At 45.9% G+C, this 18,593-nt stretch overlaps 1 non-coding gene across 1 annotated transcript; it reads right to left on the bottom strand.

Moving 5' to 3' along the window:
* Positions 1 to 12,350: 12,350 nt before the first annotated feature.
* On the bottom strand, positions 12,351 to 12,423 carry trnak-uuu (transfer RNA lysine (anticodon UUU)). The gene has a single exon. It is a non-coding gene; the product is annotated as a tRNA-Lys (tRNA).
* Between the last annotated feature and the right edge of the window lie 6,170 nt (positions 12,424 to 18,593).

The raw sequence follows: 18,593 nt of genomic DNA, 5'->3' as shown, positions 1-18,593 counted from the left end.
AAAGGCCCACGGATCCCAGGGCGCAGGTTCTTCAGATGCATCCCTTTGATCAGGTGGGCCCGGTCCCCCAATCACAAAGGAGAATTCTATTGTAATCACTTACAAAGGGAATCTCCTAATGAGATGCAATGGAATCCCCAAGTAATTATACAATATACATAATTCTAACTCACTCACTCACACACTCACCCTCTCACTCACTCACCCTCTCACTCACACTCTCACTCTCACTCACACTCACACTCTCACTCACGCACTCACACTCACTCACTCACTCACACTCGCACTCACTCACTCACTCCTTCGCGCCTCCCTGTCCCGCAGGCAGAATTCTAATCATTATAAATGTACTGATTTGCAATTTTATTCATAAGTCCCTTCATTGCACCAAGCTCAATAAAAATTAAATTTTTTGATAAATGATTTGAAACATTGTAATCCAGGCCAATATTTGCTTAAACTCATTTAAAATGTGCATCATTATGGATTTTTTAAAGTGTTATTTAAGCCTATATATATACCTTAATGCTGATGAACGCAGGCCCGACACCTGCATTTACCAGCCATAAGATTTTTGTGGGCAATTTCTGCGCAGTTGTTGGGAAAATAGCCCAACTCTGTGCCAGCAATAGGCATTTATCAGTCGGTTCGGATGGGCTGTCAAGGCGTACCTGGACAGATCAACAAGTTCTGGGGTCTTTCAAAGGGGAAACGATGGGGTACTCTGAGCTGCATTTCATGAGCTCAGCACATCCCAAAGCAGTTTACAGCCAATGAATTACTTTTGAAGTGTGGTCACTCTTGTAATTTAGGGAAATGCAGCAGCCAAATTGCACACAGCAAGCTCCCACAAACAGCAGTGTGATAAATGACCAGTTCATTTGTGTTTAAGTGATAAATATTGGCCAGGAAACCAGGGAGAACTCTCAAGCTCTTTCAGGTCCACCTGAGAGAGTAGGCAGAGCCTCGGTTTAATGTCTCATCCAAAGATCAGCACCTCCAACAGTGCAGCTCTCCCTCAAAACTGCAATGGGAGTGTCAGCCTCGATGGTTATGCTCAAGTCTCTGGAGTGGGACTTGAAACCACAACCATTCTGACTCAGAGGTGAGGGTGCTACCCACTGGGCCCCAGCAAACACCACATTAAGAGCCACTGCAGACAAACTGCTGTAGTTAATACCATGATGGATTATTATTTTCTTATGACTCTGATTATTAAATATAATCACTGACAGCTACAAATACAGTGACACAAAAACATCAGCTTTTTTTTGGACTCTGTCTCTCCTCCACAATTGCCAGCTATATTTTTCACCTTTTTCTCTCCTCCCCTTCCTGAAGGTGCTGACCCTTTCTGGAGTGCAGACCCATTAGTGTCCCTTCCAGTGTCTCGCTCAAGTGGTCATTCGTCAATTGTGAGCTGAGACTGCAACTGCCAGTGAGCTATTCAGCCGTGGGGTCAGTAGAGTCTATCTGAACCCGTGTTCATGCAATCCCACCCTTGCCTACTATCCACACTTGTGCCCTTTCCAGCAAAGGTCTGGGCATTGATCGGGAGGGGGGAAGCCTGGATACTTTCTGTCAGGAGCATTGAAGCTAATTGTTGGGCCCCCATTACTCAGTTTCGCTAACTTGACCTTGACTATCATAGAAACATAGAAACATAGAAAATAGGTGCAGGAGTAGGCCATTCGGCCCTTCGAGCCTGCACCGCCATTCAATGAGTTCATGACTGAACATACAACTTCAGCATCCCATTCCTGCTTTCTTGCCAGACCCCTTGATCCCCCAAGTAGTAAGGACTACATCTAACTCCTTTTTGAATATATTTAGTGAATTGGCCTCAACAGCTTTCTGTGGTAGAGAATTCCACAGGTTCACCACTCTCTGGGTGAAGAAGTTTCTCCTCATCTCGGTCCTAAATGGCTTACCCCTTATCCTTAGACTGTGACACCTGGTTCTGGACTTCTCAACATTGGGAACATCCTTCCAGCATCTGACCTGTCTAAACACATCAAAATTTTAAACATTTCTATGAGATCCCCTCTCATTCTTTTGAACTCCAGTGAATACAAGCCCAGTTGTTCCAGTCTTTCTTGATATGTCAGTCCCGCCATCCTGGGAATCAGTCTGCTGAACCTTCGCTGCACTCCCAGAATAGCAAGAATGTCCTTCCTCAAGTTAGGGGACCAAAACTGTACACAATACTCCAGGTGTGGCCTCACCAAGGCCTTGTACAACTGTAGCAACACCTCCCTGCCCCTGTACTCAAATCCCCTCGATATGAAGGCCAACATGCCATTTGCTTTCTTAACCGCCTGCTGTACCTGCATGCCAACCTTCAATGACTGATGTACCATGACACCCAGGTCTCGTTGCACCTCCCCTTTTCCTAATCTGTCACCATTCAGATAATAGTCTGTCTCTCTGTTTTTATCACCAAAGTGGATAACCTCACATTTATCCACATTATACTTCATCTGCCATGCATTTGCCCACTCACCTAACCTATCCAAGTCACTCTGCAGCCTCATAGCATCCTCCTCGCAGCTCACACTGCCACCCAACTTAGTGTCATCCGGAAATTTGGAGATACTACATTTAATCCCCTCGTCTAAATCATTAATGTACAATGTAAACAGCTGGGGCCCCAGCACAGAACCTTGCGGTACCCCACTAGTCACTGCCTGCCATTCTGAAAAGTACCCATTTACTCCTACTCTTTGCTTCCTGTCTGCCAACCAGTTCTAAATCCACGTCAGCACACTACCCCCAATCCCATGTGCTTTAACTTTTCACATTAATCTCTTGTGTGGGACCTTGTCGAAGGCATTCTGAAAGTCCAAATACACCACATCAACTGGTTCTCCCTTGTCCACTCTACTGGAAATATCCTCAAAAAATTCCAGAAGATTTGTCAAGCATGATTTCCCTTTCACAAATCCATGCTGACTTGGACCTATCATGTCACCTCTTTCCAAATGCGCTGCTATGACATCCTTAATAATTGATTCCATCAAACCAGGACCTCCCTTATCTACCATGAATTCCCTCCCTAAACCTCTCTACCTCTCGCTCCTCCTTAAAACCTACCTCTTTGACCAATCTTTTGGTCACCTACCCTCATAAATCTTTATGCTGTGGGTGACAGCTGTGGCTCAGTGGGTAGGCACTCAACTCGGAGTGGGTTCAAGTCCTACTCCCGGAACTTGAGCACATAAATATAGGCTGACACCCCCAGTGCACCGTCGGAGGTATGCCGTCTTTCAGATGTTAAACCGAGGTCCTGTCTTCTCTCTCAGGTGGGCGTAAAAGATGCCACGGCACTATTTCAAACAAGAGCAGGGGAGTTATCCCCAGTGTCTTGGCCAATATTTATCCCTCAACCAACATAACACAAAAATCCAGAATATCTGGTCATTGTCACATCGCTGTTTGTGGGAGCTTGCTGTGCACAAGTTGACTGCTGTGTTTCCCACATTACAACAGTGACTACACTCAAAGTACGTCATTGGCTGTAAAGCGCTTTGAGATGTCCGGTAAACATATAAACATAGAAAATAGGTGCAGGAGTAGGCCATTCGTCCCTTCGAGCCTGCACTGCCATTCAATAAGATCATGGCTGATCATTCCCTCAGTACCTCTTTCCTGCTTTCTCTCCATACCCCTTGATCCCCTTAGCCGTAAGGGCCACATCTAACTCCCTCTTGAATATATCCAATGACCTGGCATCAACAACTCTCTGCAGCAGGGAATTCCATAGGTTAACAACTCTCTGAGTGAAGAAGTTTCTCCTCATCTCAGTCCTAAATGGCCTACCCCTTATCCTAAAACTATGTCCCCTGGTTCTGGACTTCCCCAACATCGGGAACATTCTTCCCGCATCGAACCGAATTTACCGACCAGGGCACAAGCTTTGGCGTTGCACTAGGATTAAGTCATGGTCAGACTGATCATCAACAGTCAGGCGATACTGGTTTGCACCCCTGGTGAGCCGCTAATGAATTTTCGGTTGGGGCGCTAAGTGCTGTGCTCCTGGTCGGTAACCTCTTACACTCCCATTAATGCCCCCACTGGCCGCTAACTAAGGCGTTAGGCAACTGCAAATCCAGCCCCATGGACTATTTCTCTAAAAATATTCTAATGGTTGAAAACCTCCATATTCTGCTTTCTTTTACAGGCAGTTTATTTGCTGTTGACCAGATTATTTGTGAATTTCTCCTGAGTTCCCATGACACTACTGAAATCGCACAGGATCTGCTACACCATGAGCGGTACAGATAGTTACACAGGGATGGGATATTCCGTCTGTGTTACTGCAAGAATTAAAGACCACTTTATTCCTTCAAGAGATATTTTGGGCGAAAATGTTGCGAAGGTCCAAGAAGTGGCAGATGGGTTTCAATTTTGCTTTTGACAAGTGTAGACCATGAACAACTTCCAAATCCATTCAAAATTGGCTCGGGGACTCTACGACATACGTAAGGGGTCAATAAAGCATATGTTCTGAAGAAACTCAAAGCATCAAAAGCCTACAGGACACCTGGACCAGATGGATGCACTCTGAAATCCTCCAGGTAATGAATGAGGAATAGACTAGTCCAGCCAATTATTTGCAGGAACTCCATTAATACAGAGACTGCGCCGAACAGCTGGAGAGTGGTTCATACAATCCCGACAGTTAAAACATAATTTAGCAGGACTTCAATTAGGAAATTATCGACCAATCTGTCTAAGTTTGGTGTTTGAAGAAGGTCCTTGTGAATATTTTATGAATGCTATCAATATTCACTCAAAGAACAAGGAGACCGGAAGGATTATTGAGCACAATTTTGCAAATGATGAAAGAGATTGTCACCTCCACCAACTGGGTAGATAAATAACAACTTGCAGTTACAGAGCGCCTTTAGCATTACAAAGCCATCCCAAGCGCCCCCACAGGGGCGTAAGGACAAAATTTGACACCGACCCACATAAGAAGATTTTTTTTTAAATTTGTTCCGGGATGTGGGCATCGCTGGCAAGGCCGGCATTTATTGCCCATTCCTAATTGCCCCTTGAGAAGGTGGTGGTGAGCCGCCTTCTTGAACCGCTGCAGTCCGTGTGGTGAAGGTGCTCCCACAGTGCTGATAGGGAGGGAGTTCCAGGATTTTGACCCAGCGACGATGAAGGAACGGCCGATATATTCCCAAGTCAGGATGGTGTGTGACTGGGAGGGGAACGTGGAGGTGATGCCGTTCCCACGTGCCTGCTGCCCTTGCCCTTCTAGTTCAGGGCTGGGCAATTATTTGGACCATTGGGCCACTTAACAAGTTTTGATGAGCTGTTGAGGGCCGCTCACCAATGTTCCCCCCCTAAGATGCGTGGCCGCAGGCTCACGCACCAATTGCACAGTCCCACGCGGGCCGCTCCCCTGCCCCTGCCGCTGGAAGAGATACCGCGCATGCGCGGCTGCATAGTGACCAGCCGCGTAGCAAATCTAAAGGGGCCGCGCGCTAAATAAATTAGAGGGAGCATTGCATGAACATAAACATTGCATAAACATAAATTCAGATAGTCATCAGATGCTAGCTTACATACACAACATGCATTCAATCCTGCTTAGAAATGAATCACAGATAAAAGTTGAAAATGTTACGCTACCTTCTGGTCTCTGTAAATCGGTGCTGTGAAATAGAACTGTACCCTATTTAGAGTCTGTGTCGGCATCAATTCCCCACCTCAGTCATCCTTATAACTCCCTGCAGAGATTACTAATGCCTTCCCAATTGGTGCCAGTTGAAAACTCCCCTGTCATCGTACTCTGGATACCAGGAGGGAAAGATGCAGCACTGGTGACTTCCTGCGGTAAAAGAGTTGTGGAGATGAGAAGCCATGACAACACTCTAAATTGGATAGGGCATATTTGAATATGCAGTGCATTCTGGGTATGGACATCCGCCATTGGGGCCCAGAATCACGGAACGGATCATTTAACGATCAGGCCAGGAAGAATCGCTTTTGCTAATTATTAACTTGAATTAAATATTGCTATGGTTTTTCCTTGGCTGCACTTCGGGACTGCCTCTGCCCCATGAGAAGTGAAAGTAGATAGACGAATGTGCAGCTCGAGCTCTGGATCACGTTCTATTTATGTCCCATCCAGCGGGCCTGATAGAATGACTTTGCAGGCCGATATGGCCCTCGGGCCGAATGTTGCCCACCACTGTTCTCGGTGGTGGAGGACACAGGTTTGGGAGGTGCTACTGAAGAAGGCTTGGCGAGTTGCTGCAGTGCATCTTGTAGATGATATAAACTGCAGCCACGGTGCGCCGGTGGTGGAGGGAGTGAATGTTTAAGCTGGTGGATGGGGTAAAAATAAAGTGGGTTCCTTTGTCCTGAATGGTGTTGAGCTTCTTGAGTGTTGTTGGAGCTGCACTTATTCAAACAAGTGTAGAGTATTCCATCACACTCCTGACTTGTGCCTTGTTCCAGGTTCCCCTTCTTCGTAAGAGGCTGCAGGAAGCAGATTGAAACACTCTATACGCTGGGAACACTATGGGCACGGGGAGACAAAGGAGGGGAACCTGGAACGATATTTTCACTGCATATAATACAGGATCCTCTGAGATAAATAGCATGGACTGCAAATGCAAATAAATGGTCTAAAAAAACAATGATGGAAGATCCTAAGGGAAGAGTACACAGTGGTAGGCTCAGAGCTACATGAGGACCAGACTATGATGGTCCATTTAAAGGAGATTAATTGCTGAGCTGGAAATATACTCAAAAACAGTAAATGCACTTATACGGGAGGATAGGAATGCCTCGGATCAGTCTGCAAGGAATGAGGTGTGTGTGCTGTATGGGGCATGATTGCTGGGCGAGGGCCGCAGGAACCGAGAGGATCTAAAGCAAGGCCAAGTCCCATCTTGGATCAGCAACAAGCACCTTGCAGCCCTCCACCCGTATAGCAATTCATTGAGTCCGTGTCAGCTCCGTCTAGTTTCTGAAGCCGACCTTAGTTTGTGGGTGGTCCAACCATACCATCATGAGGATAGTTGTAAGGATGCCGGTTATGGGTGGGACAGCCCGACCCGCGCCGGTGTACAGGGTGGAGAATATTAGGATCATTCAAGGAGGTGCACATGTTCGTTTCACTGCGGTCCCACCCGATGTAATAAAGTGGGAGCAGGCTATGGCAGGTATTGACCTCTCTGAGTGCCGGAGCCGGCGCACACACGTAATACTGTGCCCCCAGCACTTGAACACCGACTCCAGACCACAATGCGGGTTTAAAACTGCTGGTGCACAGACTTATCAACTGTACCATGGAGGTAATGGCACAAGACTATGTCCCTCCACAGGTAGCATATATAGGAGGTGGGACATAGAAACATAGAAAATAGGTGCAGGAGTCGGCCATTCGGCCCTTCGAGCCTGCATCACCATTCAATAAGATCATGGCTGATCATTCCCTCAGTACCCCTTTCCTGCTTCCTCTCCATACCCCTTGATCCTCTAAGCCATAAGCGCCATATCTAACTCCCTCTTGAATATATCCAATGAACTGGCATCAACAACTCTCTGCGGCAGGGAATTCCACAGGTTAACAATTCTCTGAGTGAAGAAGTTTCTCCTCATCTCAGTCCTAAATGGCCTACTCTTTATCCGAAGACTATGTCCCCTGGTTCTGGACTTCCCCAACAGCGGGAACAAACTACCCGCATCTAACCTGTCCCGTCCCGTCAGAATCTTGTATGTTTCTATGAGATCCCCTCTTATCCTTCAAAACTCCAGTGAATAAAGGCCCAGTTGATCCAGTCTCTTCTAATATGTCAGTTCCGCGATCCCGGGAATCAGTCTGGTGAACCTTCGGTGCACTCCCTCAATAGCAAGAACGTTCTTCCTCAGATTAGGAGACCAAAACTGAACACTGTATTCCAGGTGAGAGCTCACCAAGGCCCTGTACAACTGCAGTAAGACCTCCCTGCTCCTATACTCAAATCCCCTAGCTTTGAAGGCCAACATACCATTTGCCTTCTTCACCGCCTGGTAACTTTCAATGACTGATGAACGATGACACCCAGGTCTTGTTGCACCTCCCATTTTCTAAATCTGCCACCATTCAGATAATATGCTGTCTTTGTGGTTTTGCCTCCAAAGTGGATAACCTCACATTTATCCACATTATACTGCATCTGCCATACATTTGCCCACTCACCTAACCTGTCCAAGTCACCCTGCAACCTCTTAGTGTCCCCCTCACAGCTCACACAGCCACCCAGCTTAGTGTCATCTGCAAACTTGGAGATATTACACTCAATTCCTTCATCCAAATCATTGATGTATATAGTAAAGAGCTGGGGTCCCAGCACTGAGCCCTGCGGCACTCCACTAGTCACTGTCTGACATTCTGAAAAGGACCCATTTACCCCGACTCTCTGTTTCCTGTCTGCCAACCAGTTCTCCATCCACATCAGTATATTACTGCCAATACCATGTGCTTTGATTTTGCGCACCAATCTCTTGTGTGGGACCTTGTCAAAAGCCTTTTGAAAGTCCAAATACATCACATCCACTGGTTCCCCCTTGTCCACTCTACTAGTTATATCCTCAAAAAATTCCAGAAGATTTGTCAAGCATGATTTCCCCTTCACAAATTCCTGCTGACTTGGACCGATCCTGTCACTGCTTTCCAAATGTGCTGCTATTTCATCTTTAATAATTGAGTCCAACATTTTCCCCACTACTGATGTCAGGCTAACAGTCTATAATTACCCACTTTCTCTCTCCCTCCTTTCTTAAAAAGTGGTGTTACATTAGCTACCCTCCAGTCCATAGGAACTGAGCCAAAGTCGATAGACTGTTGGAAAATGATCACCAATGCATCCACTGTTTCGAGAGTCACTTCCTTAAGTACTCTGGGATGCAGACTATCAGGCCCTGGGGACTTATTGGCCTTCAATCCCATCAATTTCTTTAACACAATTTCCCGCCTAATAAGGATATCCTTCAGTTCTTTCTTCTCACTAGACCCTCAGTCCACTCGTATTTCCGGTAGGTTTTTTGTGTCTTCCTTCGTGAAGATAGAAACAAAGTATATGTTCAATTGGTCTGCCATTTCTTTGTTCCCCATTATAAATTTACTGTGACCGACTGCAAGGGATCTACGTTTGTCTTCACTAATCTTTTTCTCTTCATATATTTATAGAAGCTTTTGCAGTCAGTTTTTATGTTCCCGGCAAGCTTCTTCTCGTACTCTATATTCCCCCTCTTAATTAAATTTGTTTTCCTCCTCTGCTGACTCTAAATTTCTCCCTGTCCTCAGGTTTGCTGCTTTTTCTGGCCAATTTATTTGCCTCTTCCTTGGATTTAACACTATCCTTAATTTCCCTTGTTAGCCACGGTTGCGCCACCTTCCCCGTTTTATTTTAACTCCAGACAGGGATGTACAATTGCTGAAGTTCATCCATGTGATCTTTAAATGTTTGCCATTGCCTATCCACTGTCTACCCTTTAAATATCATTTTCCAGTCTATTCTAGCCAATTCACGCATCAAACCATCGAAGTTACCTTTCCTTAAGTTCAGGACCCTAGTCTCTGAATTAACTGTGTCACTCTCCATCCCAATAAAGAATTCTACCATGTTACGGTCACTCTTCCCCAAGGAGCCTCGCACAACAAGATTGCTAATTAGTCCTTTCTCATTACACATCACCCAGTCTAGGATGGCCAGCTCCCTGGTTGGTTCCTCGACATATTGGTCCAGAAAACCATCCCTAATACACTCCAGGAAATCCTCCTCCATTTCATTGCTACCAGTTTGGTTAGCCCAATCAATATGTAGATTAAAGTCACCCATGATAACTGCTGTACCTTTATTGCATGCATCCCTAATTTCTTGTTTGATGCTATCCCCAACCTTACTACAACTGTTTGGTAGTCTGTACACAACTCCCACTAGCATTTTCTGCCCCTTGGTATTCCTCAGCTTCACCCATACCAATTCGACATCATCCAAGCTAATGTCCTTTCTTACGATTACATTAATTTCCTCTTTAACCAGCAATGCCATCCCGCCTTCTTTTCCTTTCTGTCAATCCTTCCTAAATGTTGAATACCCCTGGATGTTGCGTTCCCAGCCTTGGTCACCCTGGAGCCATGTCTCCGTGATGCCAATTACATCATACCCATTAACTGCTATCTGCGCAGTTAATTCTTCCACCTTATTCCGAATACTCCTTGCATTGAGGCACAGAGCCTTCAGGCTTGTCTTTCTAACACACATTGCTGTGAATTTTGCTGTAATGTGGCCCTTATTGCCTTTTGCCTTAGGTTTCTCTGCCCTCCACTTTTACTTTTCTTCTTCCTATGTTTTGCTTCTGCCCCCATTCTACTTCCCTTTGTCTCCCTGCAAAGGTTCCCATGCCCCTGCCATATTAGTTTAACTCCTCCTCTGCAGCACTAGCAAACACTCCCCATCGGACATTGGTTCCGGTCCTGCCCAGGTGCAGACCGTCCGGTTTGTACTGGTCCCACCTCCCCCAGAACCAGTTCCAATGTCCCAGGAATTTGAATCCCTCCCTACTGCATCATTCCTCAAGCCATGTATTCATCTGAGCTATCCTACGATTCCTACTCTGACTAGCACATGGCACTGGTAGCAATCCTGAGATTACTACTTTTGAGGTCCTACATTTTAATTTAGCTCCTAGCTCCCTAAATTCGTCTTGTAGGACCTCATCCCGTTTTTTTACCTGTATCGTTGGTACCGATATGCACCACGACAACTGGCTGTTGACCCTCCCTTTTCAGAATGCCCTTCGCCTGCTCTGAGACATCCTTGACCCTTGCACCAGGGAGGCAACATACCATCTTGGAGTCTTGATTGCGGCCGCAGAACCATCGACCTATTCCCCTTACAATTGAATCCCCTATCACTATAGCTCTCCCACTCTTTTTCCTGTCCTGCTGTGCAGCAGAGCTTGCCACGGTGTCATGAACTTGGCTGCTGATGCCCTCCCCTGGTGAGTCATCCCCCCCGACAGCGCCCAAAGCGGTGTATCTGTTTTGCAGGGGGATGACCACAGGGGACCCCTGCACTACCTTCCTTGCACTGCTCTTCCTGTTGGTCACCCATTCCCTATCTGGCTGTGTAACATTTACTTGCGGTAAGACCAACTCGCTAAACGTGTTTTTCACGTCATTCTCAGCATCGTGCATGCTCCAGAGTGAATCCACCCGCAGCTCCAGTGCCACAATGCAGTCCGTCAGGAGCTGCAGCCGGATACACTTCCCGCACACGTAGTCATCAGGGACACCGGAAGCATCCCTGACTTCCCACATCGTACAGGAGGAGCATAATACATGTCCGAGCTCTCCTGCCATGTCTTAACCCCTAGATCAACTTAATTTATAAGAACATAAGAACATAAGAATTAGGAACAGGAGTAGGCCATCTAGCCCCTCGAGCCTGCTCCGCCATTCAACAAGATCATGGCTGATCTGGCCGTGGACTCAGCTCCACTTACCCGCCCTCTCCCCGTAACCCTTAATTCCCTTATTGGTTAAAAATCTATCTATCTGTGAATTGAATGCATTCAATGAGCTCACCTCAACTGCTTCCCTGGGCAGAGAATTCCACAGATTCACAACCCTCTGGGAGAAGAAATTCCTTCTCAACTCGGTTTTAAATTGGCTCCCCCGTATTTTGAGGCTGTGCCCCCTAGTTCTAGTCTCCCCGACCAGTGGAAACAACCTCTCCGCCTCTATCTTGTCTATCCCTTTCATTATTTTAAATGTTTCTATAAGATCACTCCTCATCCTTTTGAACTCCAACGAGTAAAGATCCAGTCTACTCAATCTATCATCATAAGGTAACCCCCTCATCTCCAGAATCAGCCTAGTGAATCATCTCTGTACCCACTCCAAAGCTAGTATATCCTTCCTTAAGTAAGGTGACCAAAACTGCACGCAGTACTCCAGGTGCGGCCTCACCAATACCCTGTACAGTTGCAGCAGGACCTCCCTGCTTTTGTACTCCATCCCTCTCGCAATGAAGGCCAACATTCCATTCGCCTTCCTGATTACCTGCTGCACCTGCAAACTAACTTTTTGGGTTTCATGCACAAGGACCCCCAGGTCCCTCTGCACTGCAGCATGTTGTAATTTCTCCCCATTCAAATAATATTCCCTTTTACTGTTTTTTTTCCCAAGGTGGATGACCTCACACTTTCCGACATTGTATTCCATCTGTCAAAACTTAGCCCATTCACTTAACTTATCTAAATCTCTTTGCAGTCCTCTGCACAACACACTTTCCCACTAATCTTTGTGTCATCTGCAAATTTTGTTACACTAAACAGAACACCCGCACAGGGACTTGAACCTTGGACCCTCAGATTAAAAGTCTGATATTCTACCGACTGAGCTATCCAGGCTCTTAAGCAGGTGGAATCTGAACCGGACATCACCATGTGATTGCGGTTTTACTGCATTGTTGGCAACAACAATGCGAAAAGGTTACTTACTGATTAGGAAAAGAAAAAGAAAAACTACTTACCAATCACTTACCCCCTTGACTTCGATTTCTTTCTACTTTTTTGCCTTCTCAGCCTGCTGCAGCTGCACCGATAGGCCTCTCCGAACTCCCGTGCCTCTCCTCCGAACTCCCGTGCCTCTCCTATTGTGTCACCACAAGTGCACCCCACTACCAACATGGACAACATAAAGCAGTTTTTGTTTTAAACCCGAGGCGGAAGTTCAAGTGGCCCAGGAACGGATTGGGCCCATTCCTGAACCCTCCACTGTTCTCCTCACTGTAAATAACAATTTCACAAATTTACAAGATTACGTTGCACATTTTGGATATGAAATCCCCCCTCTATCCGAACATCTTACTGCCCTACTGAAAGCTGTAGAAGTATCACAGAGAGACATTTCTATACTCTAACACAAAAAACAGTTGAGATAGGGGGCGAAATTTCAGATATTACTCTTCCACCCTGGTGGGTTATTGTCAGGAATATAGAGGTCCCTCCCTGGATCAGAATAGCTTCCCACGTTTTAGTTATCTGCCAGCTTGTGGTTATTCTTTATTTATGGTGTCCTACGTGCGGGGTGAGGGGCAGAGGTCATCGGTCCCAGCACCAGAGGGTGCTGGACGAGCCCTAGCTGAACTTAAGGATTGTATCAGGGAGGGAAACACAAAATATGATAGAACACTGCAGTAAAACCGCAATCACATGGTGATGTCCGGTTCAGATTCCACCTGCTGTAAAAGCGCAGGGGTCAAGTGTTGTAAACAGTTTGTATTATGTGCGTTTTACTGTGTATTTTTTGTGAAACTGGAGTAATGGAGGGGCGTTGGACCCCCTCTATGCTGTAATGTAATTAGAATGACTGAATTTACCTGTAAATAGCAATACATTTCAAAGGGGAAAGGTCCTCATCGGCTCCAAGCCCCGAAACATCCCTCGGGAATCGTCGCCTCACAACTTGAGCCTCCTCCTGGAAATCCTCTCCGTACCTTTCAGTTCTGCATGGAGGGGATTCCTTTACGGGCTGCTCTTGCACAATCTCCACGTTGCCATCCTTGTCTGCCGTCCGGACACGCCATGGCGCACCATCTTGCCGTCTGGAGGAGTTGGGGGTCCCAAGTGGAGTGCTTACTACGCGGGAGTCCTCCCCTTATTTATTGGGGACTTGGCCTGGAGGGTGTTGCACGAAGCAGTCCCGTGCAGTAAGTTTTTAAGTCGGTTCACGGGCTCCCAGGCCGCTTGTAATTTTTGGGGTCGAGAGGAGTCCGTGTTCCACATTTTTATTGAGTGTGCGAGGTTGCAGCCCCTCTTCTAATATTTAAAGGGGCTGCTCCTCAAATTGTGGTTGTACTTCAGTCTCACACTCCTGATCTTTGGGCACTTTGTGCAGAGGAGAGCGGGTAGGTCGGGAGGCCTCCTCGTAGGACTGCTCCTGGGCACGGCCAAGGAGGCCATCAGCCGGTCCAGGCAGCGGGTGGTCGAGGAGGTCATTCAGACCGACTGCCTGCCTCTCTTCCGCAGTTACATCTGAGCCAGGGTGTCCCTGGAGATGGAGCACAAGGTGTCCACCGGCACACTCATGGCCTTCCGCGAGAGGTGGGCACCGGAGGGACTGGAGTGCATCATCACCCCCGGCAAACAAGTTTTAATTTGATCATTAATGTTTAAAGCTTAATTTGTCTATGTTTGTCGATATTAGTGCCCTCCCCCCGCCTGCCCCCTGCTTTAAGCCAGGGGCCACTTGTATAATTTGTGTTTTTAGTGCCCTCAAAAAGAAACATGGGGACACTTGTTTGAAAGTGTCTGGAGTGTGCCCCCCTTTAACCAGGGGGCATTAGATTAATGTTGTCTCGAAAAATAGTTGTAGAGCTGTTGAGTTGGGAGTGCATTAGCCAGTCACATAATGTTCACAAGATTCAATAAAACCCCAGCCAGTTGGGTTCAGGAGATCCACGAAAAGGTTATACGCCTGGTGGATGAATTGGTAATGTGTAGTGTGATTGTTAAACCTTTGATAATGTAAGATTCCAAAATTCATGGAAACCCCGCCTCCCGCAGTGTTTGCACTCACTGAAAAGGAAATTCGATTTGGGCCAATTAAACAGAAAGTTTTGGATCCTAAAATGCATATGGAAGAAATCTACGAGTCTTAATCAAGTTTGGGATTTTAAAAGGCATGTTTGGGCCTGTGGGAAAAAGCTGCAGAGATAGAGGGGTGGGATCAACCTTGACCTTTAGAATTTGGATGTTGCAGCTAATTAGTTTGTCTGGGGGAGCTTTTTAACCATAGTCAGGCTCCCAGAAAACATTAGCATTTAAACAATCGACCACAGAAGAACCATTATCCACCCCACCCACAGGACCCAAATATCACAGACATATTCCAACACCTTTTCGACAGGCATAGAAATATCTGGCTCAGCCCAGACTTCCCGAAGCCAAAGCAGTGCTATTACAATGGGCAAGAGCCTATCAGCTCATAAACAAGGAGTATTGCAATCCCAAAGTCTATCAACGCCAGATTAAAACATTTAATCAAGTTTCAGTTAGCTAGTCTGCCAAAACATAAACAAAAAAGAACATTTAAAATCAATGGGCAGAAAAACTTAAAAGAAAGAAACGTTAGATTTGGCGCGAAGATTAAGTCGCCTCTCAGAGTATAACTGAGGGCCAATCGTACCAAGAAAGGAGAACTTTCTGACCATCACTTCAGAACTATTCTGACCATCACTTCGGAACAACAGGATCAAGATCGATAGCACACGTCGAGAAAACACAGGAAGAAACATCGTGACATCGGAGAAAAGAACTTCAAAAACCAATCAGTGGAACATTAATACCAACTGACTTGGTAACAGCCATCAACCGGACCACCGCGACCGACGAAACCAACCAGGAAAATCAACCACCAAGAAAACCGGGGTCCACACAAGTTTTCCACTCTACAATTTGTGCCTAGACTATCCAGCGGGTAAAAATTACCTAAAGAACTTGCAACCCTGTTGATCACAAGGAAAATTGGGTACTCATCAGAGATAAATCCAAAACGCGTCTAACCGCATCAGCGGACTCACCCCAACTGGCTTCAATACGCAGCAGAGGTCTTTTACCATGTCCAGAGTACAGCAAAGCAAACCAATTATACCCAAAGAACCCCGAAACCGCGAAACAGCCCTAACTGTCAAAGGAAGGATCTGGTGAGCATAAATCCCTAGAGTTTGACCTAGTTAGAGAGTAAGTGGGAGGTGGGAGGTATTTCTGTTGTGTTTATTACCTGAAATAAAGTATTCCCCGTTGGTTAGAACCTTTTTGTAAGATTTTACAGTTTTAGTGGAGTGCATTTGTGCTATTTGCTTTCTTAAATAAAACCCAAACCTTCTTTGTACAAAACAGTTGTTTGCTGCACTTTATCATACCCTGATTAATAAATCCAAGGTCGAGAATCAGGGGGTGGGAGCGACTCGAAACCACTCTGGTCAGGAAGGCAAGCTAACAGACCCACCACCCCCTACAGTAATAAACCAACTAGTTCTTCATAGCAATGCGTATTTATGAATTCTTAAACAAAGAATCCATGAAGCAAAGATATTAGAACAGGAAATACTGGAAGTGCACAGCCAGTTTCTGATGATCAGAACCTGAAAGGGAAAAGGTTAGCTTTTCAGTTGAGACCCTTCATTAGAATCAAATTTGATCAAGAATCCCTCCACAACATGAACTAATCTTTCTCTTTAGATGCTGACAGACTGAAAATCAGCACTGACAACAGATGCTGGTAATGAATGAGCAAGGCTCGAAATAGGAAAAATATTAACTGCAGGAGACTTGGATGGTAATGTTCATTGGCAAAGAAAGAGAGAAAGAAGAAAGACTTGCATTTATATAGCACCTTTCACGACCACCAGACATTTGAAAGCACTTTACAGCCAATTAAGTTCTTTTTGGAGTGCAGTCACTGTTGTAATGAGAGAAACATGGCAGCTAGCTTGTGCACAGCAAGCTCCCGCATTATGACAATGACCAGATAATCTATTTTATGTTGATTGAGGGATAAATATTAGGCAGGGCACTGGGGCTATCTCCCCTGCTCTTCTTTAGAATAGTGCATTGGGATCTTTGTCATCCACCTGAGAGGGCAGACGGAGCCTCGGTTTAATGTCTCATCCGAAAGACAGCACCTCCGACAGTGCAAGATTCCCTCAGCGCTGATCAGGGAGTAACAGCATAGATTTATGTGCTCAAGTCCGTGGAATGGGATTTGAACTCACAACCTTCTGACTCGGAGACGTGGCAAAGGAAGAATAATTACAGATATGCAGAAGGAATGGTGTAGCACAGACAGAGGAAGAGTTTACTTATCATTATCAACCGTTCACTAGAAAGAATGAAGCTGGGCCACGATTATAACTGGCGATTCAGTTTCAGGCTGGTGAGCTTTGTTGTCAGTACACAAACAAAAGTTGGCTACTGCATTTTCCTACATTACAACAGTGACCACACTTTAAAAGTCATTGGGCTAATAATTTGCTGGCTGAGTGGCACACGTTCGCACCCATTGTGGGGTTAACGGTCCTCTAAACACCTCCCGCCCGAGCGCTGCGCTGTGACAGCCTGCGGCGAACTTCACGGATATGATGTAATTGGCATCACGGAGACATGGCTCCAGGGTGACCAAGGCTGGGAACTCAACATCCAGGGGTATTCAACATTTAGGAAGGATAGACAGAGAGGAAAAGGAGGCGGGGTGGCGTTGCCGGTTAAAGAGGAAATTAATGCAATAGTAAGGAGGGACATTAGCCTGGATGATGTGGAATCGGTATGGGTGGAGCTGCGGAATACCAAAGGGCAGAAAACGCGAGTGGGAGTTGTGTACAGACCACCAAACAGTAGTAGTGAGGTTGGGGACAGCATCAAACAAGAAATAAGGGATGTGTGCAATAAAGGTACAGCAGTTATCATGGGCGACTTTAATCTACATATTGATTGGGCTCACCAAAATGGTAGCAATACGGTGGAGGAGGATTTCCTGGAGTGCATTAGGGATGGTTTTCTCGACCAATATGTCGAGGAACCAACTAGAGAGCTGGCCATCCTAGTCTGGGTGATGTATAATGAGAAAGGACTAATTAGCAATCTTGTTGTGCGAGGCTCCTTGGGGAAGAGTGACCATAATATGGTAGAATTCTTTATTAAGATGGAGAGTGACACAGTTAATTCGGAAACTAGGGTCCTGAACTTAGGGAAAGGTAACTTCGACGGTATGAGGCGTGAATTGGTTAGAATAGACTGGCAAAGAATACTTAAAGGGTTGACGGTGGATAGGCAATGGCAAACATTTAAAGATCACATGGATGAACTTCAGCACTTGTACATCGCTGTCTGGAATAAAAATAAAACGGGGAAGGTGGCTCAACCATGGCTAACAAGGACAATTAAGGATAATGTTAAATCCAAGGAAGAGGCATATAAATTGGCCAGAAAAAGCAGCAAACCTGAGGACTGGGAGAAATTTAGAATTCAACAGAGGAGGCCAACGGGTTTAATTAAGAGGGGGAAAATAGAATACGAGAGGAAGCTTGCAGGGAACATAAAAACTGACTGCAAAAGCATCTATAAATATGTGAAGAGAAAAAGATTAGTGAAGACAAACGTAGGTCTCTTGCAGTCAGATTCAGGTGAATTTATAATAGGGAGCAAAGAAATGGCAGTACAATTGACCAAAAATACTTTGGTTCTGTCTTCACGAAGGAAGACACAAATAACCTTCCGGATGTACGAGGGGACAGTGGGTCTCGTGAGAAGGAGGAACTGAAGGATATCCTTATTAGGCAGGAAATAGTGTTAGGAAAATGGATGGGATTGAAGGCCAATAAATCCCTGTGGCCTGATAGTCTGCATCCCAGAGTACTTAAGGAAGTGGCCCGAGAAATAGTGGATGCTTTGGTGATCATTTTCCAACAGTCTATCGACTCTGGCTCAGTTCCTATGGACTGGAGGGTAGCTAATGTAACACCACTTTTTAAAAAAGGAGGGAGAGAGAAAACGGGTAATTATAGACGGGTTAACCTGAC

Source organism: Pristiophorus japonicus, chromosome 13 (genome assembly GCF_044704955.1).
Source record: "Pristiophorus japonicus isolate sPriJap1 chromosome 13, sPriJap1.hap1, whole genome shotgun sequence".
Classification (NCBI taxonomy): domain Eukaryota; kingdom Metazoa; phylum Chordata; class Chondrichthyes; family Pristiophoridae; genus Pristiophorus; species Pristiophorus japonicus.
This window is presented reverse-complemented; position numbering and strand designations above follow the sequence as displayed.